Raw genomic sequence first — 10,423 nt, 5'->3', positions numbered from 1 at the left:
ATGACGTAATGGACTGTCAAGAGTTCCTAAGGAACTCCCGATGATGTAAAGGCCCGTCGAGAGATCCTAAGGAACCCCCGACACGTAAAGAAGTGCGTCGGGAGTTCCTTAGGAACTCTCGATGCGTAAAGAAGCCCATCGGGAGTTCCTAAGGAACTTCAAACGCATGATGAAGTTTGTCGGGAGTTCCTAAGGAACTTTCAATGCCTCTTTTAATCGTCGGGTGTTCTAAGGAACTCCTGACGGATCTCTCAATGCCCGTCTAGCGACATAGAGAGATCCCATCTGGTAAAAACCAAATCCCCATCCCCATTCTTCTTCTTCTACATTACTCAAATTTTTAGAACTCTAGCAGCCGCCCCTTCCCCTTCCCCTTCCCCCTTGCATCGCCTCCTATTTTCTTCCCCTTCCCACTTAATCCCGAGTGTTTTGGGAACTTTGATTAGTATGGGTGAGAGTGGCCAGATTGCCAACCCAACATGCCTACGTTTTTGGAGACTTGTCTGATTTGGGAGCTGGGAACTTAGTTACACAAGATGGAATTCACTCCTTCCCCGAAGCAGGGGTAAGTAGATAGATTGCTCCCTTAAGGGCTGATTCCGGGGCTTGAACATAGTGGCCACAACTTCTCTTTGGAAGAGAGGACTCAGTCATAGTAGGACTATGACTTATGTTCATTAGAGGGATCAGTGGTACTTAAGGAGTTAGATGTAACTATAGGGGCATAACGGTTATTGGTCAAGCCATACTTATGAGCGATCTCTGAAGGGTTATTGCATTGTTGATTGTTTAAGATGGACACATAATATATCTGTAGTAAGAAGAGTTTAGTTGTCAGTCTTTAGTGGTGTGTCTGGCAGTTAACGGATGGTGGATTCCGTGACTAAAGAGTTTAGTCAGTTATGCACGTACAGTTGGAGCTTCGAGTTACAGGTCCATAAGGTCCCCTTGGTAGCTCAATGGATTCAAGTTGAGAATCAGTTCTTGGTGTTGATTTGAAATGTTCAAATTGATAAGAGACAATTCGATTATATATGATATGATCGGTATGGTGTATGAGATACATCAAGTGGAGGGTTAATATAAATGAGATTTACATTAAGGACCATGGAATAGAAAAGGAGCAATAGTTATATGTTTCATGACATGAAATATTAAAATTATATGTTATAAATATAGTATGATAAGTTGGTTGTCATTTATATTTATAATAATGTTAATTATTAGATAGTTATCTCGTTTTCTCTAATAACCAATTGAGTGAGAGGTTATTGGTGGTTCATGGTAACCGTGATATAAAAGGAAAAATGTTTTCCTAATTTTAATAATGTTGAATTGAGATTTCCATTCTCGAAAAGTACTCACGGAAAGGTTGTCAAGTAAATTAGATTTACTAAACGACAGCTTGGAGAAACTAGACGATTGTGGATTGTTTCTATACGATAGACACTTAGCTGGCCAATGAGTTAAACAATCGCATAGCTTTTGCTAAACGATCACATAGCTTTTGTTAAACGATTGGCCATCGTCTATATGATAGAATTTGACATCTCCCACTTACTCAATCGTTTACACGCTTGTTCTTCCTCCAGTCTCTGCCTCTAACTAAGACCACACAGAGCCCACACTTTTGGATTCTCACACCGAGAACACCAAGGTAACCTTTGTGGTGGTGTCATTTCAACTCAACACTAGTCGAGGTTCTGTAGAGGCCGTTTGTAGCATTTAGGGTGTTCGTGATCTTAGAGATCACTGTGTTCGAGTTCGCTATGATCGTGCAGTGTAGCGGTCCTGGTGTACGAGTGTTCGAGTGTTTCCGTGTTGCTGTGAACGAGCATTCGTGATCAAGGGTCTTGAAGATTTGTCTTCTTCCCTTGATCGTGTAGTAAAGCCTGCTGTAATTTCTATTTTTGCACATAGCTTGTTGTTTCTGTTTGTGACTGTAATTGTGTATGTTCATATACGATCGAAATTTGGAACAGTCCTTCCACTGCTCATGGAAATCCTCATGTCTGATTTTCTTCAATTGGTATCAAAGCCAAGTTGTTCTGATATTCCAAATTTCACTTCTGTTTTGAACTTCTTTTATAGTCGTGGTGGGTTTTCTGCATTGCGTTTAATTGTTAAATGCATTTGTGGATGGTGTTGATGGATGTTAATTGCCTTTGTTTAAAGCTTTCTTTAAATTACAAAGTGTTAATTTGTAAGGGCCCTTATGTTTTTAGGCATAATTAACATGCTATCGAGTCTGTAATTCAAAGAGTTTGAGTTAGTCGAGTCGTTCGTGATGAAGTTTCGAAGCATGGTGATGCGGCTCTCAGCGAAGAAGAAGATCAAGGGTTGGTCGTGTCATGTAGCCTCAGGTAAACGATCGTTGGGATTTAACTAAAAGATCGTGTAGATTTTTCTGTATAATCGTGTAGTATTTACTAAACAATCATTTAGCTAGAGTTAAACAATGGGGTAAATCGTTTACTCTATCGCGTAGCATTAGTTGCTCGATCGCGTAGACGCTGGAGGTAGACGATCGTACTGGGAGCATATGATGCTCATCGTTTAGAAGAAGGTGCGTGCTACACGATCGTGTAGTTAGCATGCTCATCGCATTTTCACTGACTACACGATCACGCGGTATATGATATGAAGGCACTCGCTCAGCGATCGTTTAGATGATCATGCTTCATCGCATCGTAGTCATTTAGACGATAGTATAAGGTTTGCGTTGCGGAGCGCGCTACACGATCGCGTACCTCATGCTTCATCGCATAGCAAAAGGTACAGGATCGTTGCTAAACGATCGTTTAGCTCGGGAAGCATAGGTAAACGATTGAGCAAAGCATTTGTTCTTTCGTTAGACGATCGCGTGGTGTTTGGTACACGATCAGTGGAGACGCGTTGCTTCGCTCGGACGGTTCAAGACTCGGTTTGCCTGTTTGAACCGGAGACTCCTTGTTTTTGTAATAGTTAGCTTGTAGTTTTGAGGATTTTAGGCAATTTTACCCGGTTCATCAACATTTGTTTTTTATACATGTGATGTATGGTGTTTATATGGAAAAGTGTTTGACATATAGATTTAAAACCCACCTTAGGTTGTGCAATTGTTCATACATTATGTATTATAAGAGTTATAATATTGCATGAAGAAATTGCATGAAAACATGCACATGCATCATGAAATATAAGAGTTATATTTAGTGCATGCAGTGAGCATATTCATACATCATCATTTTATTATAAGCGTTATAGTATAAGGGTGTATGGAAGCATGTTGCGCTTGGTTCATTGCTTGTTTGTATAATAGTTGTATAACAAGGTAACAATGAATGAACAATGCATTGAGCATGACACTCAGGCTATTTATAAGAGTTATAAATGCCTTGTATGTGTTAGCTTTGCGTTGTAGTTTTGGTTGTTTCCGTTATAAGCGTTATAAAGGAAATTAAAACTAAAATCGATAAGAAAGAGTTGCATGCCGACTTAGGGTGAACTCATGTTTTAAAAGGGTTTTAAAATTGGATTGAGATAGACCTAAGTTCAAAGGTTCTAATGGGATTAGTAACCTAGTTTTAATCTTTTTAAATCGGTTTAATAGGATTAAATTGATTGGCATAAAAGATTAAAATTGTATTAAATCTATATATAAGGGACCTTTTGTCTATGGTGGGTTCTGTCTAGGCTGGAGTTCTTAAGCTGACGAAAATGGAATACTCCTACCTGGAAACCTATCTGGAAAGGTGAATTAGATAGATTTTCTGCAAGCATGCGACAGTTGGTCAAAGACTCCATTAAAGAGTTTAATGGATGATGATCAAAAGTTGTTAAACTATCCAAGGTAAAAGTTACTCTTGGGCAAACCTAAAAAGTCACTTAGTTAAAATTCTTAGCCGTGTTTTTTCTAAGTAAACTAAACCCTAGGTTATAAAATGCTCAATGGGAGGAAGAAATGTATCTGATATGTCAAGAATTCCACTCAAGTTTCTCTCTGAATGTTCACACCATGAGATTCATGCTTGGCCTCATGGTACCCTGGGAGCATCCCCCCTTCGGATGGTGTTTGCATGATTCAATATCAAGGTGGACGGAGAGAGTATTTATAGTAAGCGGGTGAAGGGTGTATGTCAACATGTCCTACGGTCTCTGTCATTGGTTTACATCGTGAGATCATTCTGTACTCCCTCGTGGCGCCTTAAGTGTGTCTCCCTTCGGATGGGTTTTGTACAGTTGGTCAAGATCAAAGTGAACTCCAGAAATGGATAGGGTCGCTTTAGGTTTTGCCCCAATCAGATCTTTTCCCTTCCTATTGGTTGCTTGGGGTAGATCTCTAGGGCCTAAAATGGCAGGTTACACTTACGGGAGATTGTTAAGTAAGTTAATGTTCTCTTGACCAAATCAATGATGGCTAGTCGTTATAGGAGCAAGAGTTGTTCTGGTATTAATGACTAGTTGAGAATTTCTCAATTCAAAGGAGGGATAATTGACCTCCCTTCGGCGACTTTTGTCCTAAACCTTTGAAGCATCATTGCGAAACTAGATGTCATACAGAGTTCATGTTAATTTTGCTAAACCTTATTGGATGTTGTATATTTTTAACGGGTATTTGCTTAAAACCTAATGTCGGTCAATGTGTTTTTTGTTTTTAGCAACTTTTTATTTTTTCCATTGAATACCTTTAATTTGACCGATTACATACAATGGAAAGAGTCTTGTAAAACGTATTTTGTGGTAAACGACCTCAAATTTGTCATGGTTGAGGAATGTCCTCAAGTCTCGACCCTTGATGCACCGCGAAGTGTTCATAATGCATATGAATTATAGATGAAGGCTAATTCATTAGCCCCACTTCACATTTTGGCTAGCATACCTGATGTTTTGGCCAAAAGGGTTGAGAACATGGTCATTGCACGCGAGATCATGGACTCATTGCAAGATTTTTTTGAACATCAATTCTTACTTTTCGAGCGCAAAGGGATGTATGAATCATGCCTCAAAGGCAAGATGACCAAACGACATTTTAATGGAAAAGGTTACAGAGCTAAGAAAATCTTGGAGCTTGTACATTCTGACCTCTATGATTCCCTGAGTGTTAGGGCTCGAGGTGGGCATGAATATTTCATCTCTTTCATATATGATTATTCACGGTACGAGTATCTCTACCTAATGCAGTGTAAGTTTAAAGCCCATGACAAGTTCAAGGAGTATAAGGCTGAAGTTGAAAAACTTGTTAGGTAAGAAGATAAAAACACTACGATCTGATCGTGGTGGACAGTATATGAACCTTCAATTCCAGACCTATATGATAGAACATGGGATTGCATCCCAACTCACGGCCCCAGGTACATCTCAGCAGAATGGTGAATTAGAAAGGAGAAACAGAACCTTGTTGGACATGATTCGGTCTATGATGAGTTAGTCTCATCTTCCAGACTTGTTTTTGGGTTTTGTAGTGGAGACTGCATACTATATTTTGAACAATGTTCCCTTGCTAAAACACCTTCTGAGTTGTGGAGAGGCCATAAAGGTAGTTTACGCCACTTCAGGATTTGGAGGTGTCCGACACATGTGCTAATGACTAGCCCGAAGAAGTTGGAACCGCGTTTGAAAGTTTGCCTCTTTGTAGGCTACCACAAGGAAATGAGGGGTGGATACTTCTATGATCCGAGTGAGAACAAAGTGTTTGTTTCAACAAATGCTATCTTCTTGGAAGAAGACCACATTCTGGATCATAAGCCACGAAGTAAGCTTGTTTGACATGAGATTTCTAGAGAGACTGAGACTACTGAGGGTTCAACAAGAGTTGTTGAACAGACCACCAGATCAACCAGAGTTGTTGATGTCGGTACATCTAGTAAACCAGCTCAAGAGTTGAGACTGCCTCGACGTAGTGTGAGGGTTATGAACCCACTGGATCGCTACATGGGTTTGACTAAAGCCCAAAACGTCATTTCTAATTATGGGGTCGAGAATCCATTGTCTTTTAAGAAACCAATAAAGGATGTTGACAAGGATGAATGAATTAAAGCCATGAACCGGGAGATGGAGTCTATGTACTTCAATAACGTCTAGGAGCTTATGGATCTGCCTGATGGGGTAAGACCTATTGGGTGTAAGTAGATCTATAAGCAAAAGAGAGGTGTCGATGGAAAGGTACAAACCTTTAAGGCTAGACTCGTGACAAAGGGTTATACCTAGGTTGAGGGAGTTGACTATGAGGAGACTTTCTCACCTGTTGTCATGCTCAAGTCTATCAAAATAATCCTACCCACAATCACATTTTATGATTATGAGATATGGAAAATGGACGTCAAGACTGCCTTTCTTAATGGTAATCTTGAGGAGACCATCTACATGACTCAACTAGAGGGGTTCGTAGTTCCAAATCAAAAGCAAAAAGTTTGCAAGCTTAATAAGTCCATTTATGGGCTGAAATAAGCATCTAGATCATGGAATATTAGATTTGACACCGCGGTCAAGTTGTTTGGCTTTGATCAGAATGTTGATGAGCCTTCTGTCTACAAGAAGATCATCAACAGCTCAGTAGCTTTCTTGGTATTGTATGTGGATGATATCCTACTCATTAGGAATGATGTAGGCTATCTGACTGACATTAAGAAGTGGCTAGTTGCCCAATTCCAAATGAAAGATTTGTGTGAGGCACAGTATGTTCTAGACATCCAGATCATTCAGGATCGTAAGAACAAGAGGTTAGCCTTGTCTCAGGCATCATACATTGATCAAATTTTGATCAGGTACAGGATGTAGGATTCCAAGAGCGGTTTGTTACCCTTCGGGCATGGAATCGTTTTGTCTAAGGATCAATGTTCTAAGACACCTCAAGAAATTGAGGAGATGAGACGGATTCCCTATGCTTCAGCTGGTGGAAGCTTAATGTATGCAATGTTGTGTACCAGACCCGACATTCGCTATGCAGTAGGGATTGGTATCAGTCCAATCCAACATTTGATCACTGAACGATGATCAAGAAAATCCTCGAGTATCCTCGATGTAACACCCCAAAAGTTTATGGTAATGTAATTTCAGTAATTTTTATTATTTGAGGGTGTTTTTGGAATTTTGGGCATTTAAGTGTAATTGTTGAAGTTTAATTATTGTGGAAATTGGACTTTTCCTGTCGCATAATTCAATTTGGAAATTAATAGCATGAATTGATTTCATTTTGGGAAGGAAAGGAATTTAGTAGAATAAATGGAATACAAAAAGAATAAAGTGAAATATATATATATATATATATATATATTATTTTCTTTTCTTTTCCTTTTATTTTCTTTTATTTTCCTTCTTTCCCTTCCCCTTCCTTTAACCCTCATGTCGCCCAAGCCCCCCCTCCCCCCTCGAAATTTTTCTTCCTTTCCATCGATTGGGCCAACTGCCGTCGATCCGCCTCCTAGTGCGCCGCCCGCGCCGATCTCGCCATTCCGTAGCCATTCACAATCGTCAGCAAGCCAACTAACAGCCGACGGGTTCGGGACTGGGACCCCCGTGCCCAACCCTCAGAGCAATTCCTTTTCCCGAGGTTATGGATCCATTTTTTCGACTTCCCTTGCCTACATTGTTCCATCAACCAGAGGTTTTTTACCTTGGAGACCTAATGCGGTTATGAGTACGACCGGACGTGAGAGGCACTCGAACCTCCGGATTTTCAAAAGTCGTCGGGGGCACACTGAACACCACGCGATGTGCAATGCTCTTCCAACCGTTGGACCCTACCTCTAGCTGAGCCATTTCCAGGGTGGGCAGATTGTTAAACAAAAAAGATAACTCTTTTCGAGGCCCCCGTCAACGTCTCAGAAATCCTTAACATTGTTGTCAACCACCATGTCCCGGTTCAAGAATTTTAACCCGATTCCCTTTCGAAGTTCACGCTGTCGCACTATCAAACGGGCTTCCCCCGTCTCTTAGGATCGACTAACCCATGTGCAAGTGCCGTTCACATGGAACCTTTCCCCCCTTCAGCCTTCAAAGTTCTCATTTGAATATTTGCTATTACCACCAAGATCTACACTGACGGCCACTCTGCCCGAGCTCCTTCTCAAGGTTTTGAAGCGACCTCCGTGCCCTTCTACTCATCGGGGCCTGGCTCTTGCCTCGACGATCGGGTATAGGTCGCGTACTTCAGTGCCATCCATTTTTGGGGCTAGTTGATTCGGCAGGTGAGTTGTTACACACTTCTTAGCAGATTTCGACTTCCATAACCACCGTCCTACTGTCTTAATCGACCATCCCCCTTTGTGGGATCTAGGTTAGTGCACAATTAGGCACCGTAACCAGGCTTCCGGTTCATCTCGCATCGCTAATTTTGCTTACCAAAAATGGCCCACTTGGAGCTCTTGATTCCGTGGCGTGGCTTAACAAAGTCGTTGCACCGTCCTGCCTATTTAAAGTTTGAGAATAGGTCGACGGTGTTGCGCCCCGATGCCTCTAATCATTGGCTTTAGCCAATAGAACTCGCCCACGGGCTCCAGCTATCCCGAGGGAAACTTCGGAGGGAACCAGCTACTAAACGGTTTGATTAGTCTTTCGCCCCTATACCCAAGTCAGATGAACGATTTGCACGTCAGTATCGCTGCGGGCCTCCACCAGAGTTTCTTTTGGCTTCGCCTCGCTTAGGCATAGTTCACCATCTTTCGGGTCCTAACACCGCGAACTCCAAATTACAATCATGAATCAATAAATCATTTACAGTCGACTTCAAACAAACGGTTATACAATTATACAGAAAAATTACAGCATGAACAATACAGAAGAACAGAGATCAAACTCTATATGAACATCGGCAGAAGCATCCCCACGCTCCAATGCGCAACTCTAATCGAACAACAGCAACCACGAGCTCTCAATCTACACGACCGCAACACCGCACGAACACTTCGCGCTCGTTCTCAGCGATCTCCTCGGTCACAAACTCCTCCACAACACGAACGGACTCCTCACTCGTCCTCCGTGACACGAACGGCCTCCACAACACCATGAATGGCCCCTAGAAAACCTCGACGGTGTCGAGTTGAGTCTGACACCACCAATAAGGCGACCTTGGTATTTTCGGTGTGAGAATCCAGAGGGTGGGCTCTGTTCGTACTTGGTATGAGGCAGACGAACGGAAAAAACAATGATCGTGTACACGACTGGGCAAGTGGGAGAAGTCGAAGACCTATCGTATAGGTCGATGCCCAATTGTTTAGATAAAGCAATGCGATCGTTTAGCTCTATTGTCTAGCTCGGTCTGTCACGTACAGACTCTACACGATCGTATACCTTGGGCCAGCGATCGTCTAGCAAAGCTATGCGATCGTTTAGTAAACACTGCACGATCGTTTAACTCGCACCTGCACGATCGTTTAGCTCGCCCAGTCATCGTTTAGTAAATCTGTATTTACTTGACGACCACCGTGAGTTTCTTTTCGCCGAAGGGAAAACTCAAAATCTTTTTCAAACCTTTGTAAAAAAAACTCCTTTTCAAAATAGGAAACCACTTTCCTTTTAAACTCTCGGTTACCATGATCCAATAAGCACCCACTACTTTGGTTATTTAAAAGAAAAAGTATTAATTATCTAATAATTAATATTATTATAAATATAAATGATAACGAACTTATCATACTATATTTATAACCTATAGTTTTAATATTTCATCTCATGAAACATATAAACCATAGTTCTTTTTCTATTTCATGGTACTTAATGTAAATCTCATTTACATCAATCCTCCATTAGATGTATCTCATACATCATACCGATTATATCATATATAATCAAAATACCTCTTGTCAATTTGAACATTTCAAATCAACACCAAGAATTGATCCTCAACAGAATCCAAGCTACCAAGGGGACTTCATGGACTTGTAGATCCGAAGCTCCAACGGTACGTGAATAACTGACTAAACTCTTTAGTCATGGGATCCACCATCCGTTAACTGCCAGGCACTCCACTAAAGACCGACAACTAAACTCTCTTCACTACAAATATATTATGTGTCTATCTTAACCAATCAGCAGTAAGATAACCCTTCACAAATCACTCATAAGTACAGTTGGGCCAATAATCGTTATGCCACTATAGTTACATTTGTCTCCTTAAGTACCACTAATCCCTCTAATGTACATAAGTCATAATCCTACTATGACTGAGTCTTCTCTTCCAAAGAGAAGCTGTGGCCACTATGTTCAAGCACCGGAATCAGCCCTTAAGGGAGCAATCTCTTTATTTATCCCTGCTTCGGGAAAGGAGTGAATTCCATATTATGGATTGAGTTCCCAGCTCCCAGATCAGATAAGTCCCCAAAAAGGTAGGCATGTTGAGTTGGCAATCTAGCCACTCTCACCCAAACTAATCAAAGGATCGTACTCAAAGGCAAGAGTTCACAAATCACTCAGGATTAAAGTCGTGTCACCTATGATCGTTTAG

At 41.2% G+C, this 10,423-nt stretch overlaps 1 pseudogene; it reads right to left on the bottom strand.

Annotated features, from left to right (window-relative positions):
* Positions 1-7,577: 7,577 nt before the first annotated feature.
* Positions 7,578-8,671, bottom strand: LOC150036972 (25S ribosomal RNA; annotated as a pseudogene).
* Positions 8,672-10,423: the final 1,752 nt, after the last annotated feature.

Source organism: Benincasa hispida, chromosome 3, assembly GCF_027475165.1.
Source record: "Benincasa hispida cultivar pf3 chromosome 3, pf3_genome.v1.1, whole genome shotgun sequence".
Taxonomy (NCBI): Eukaryota; Viridiplantae; Streptophyta; class Magnoliopsida; order Cucurbitales; family Cucurbitaceae; genus Benincasa; species Benincasa hispida.
This window is presented reverse-complemented; position numbering and strand designations above follow the sequence as displayed.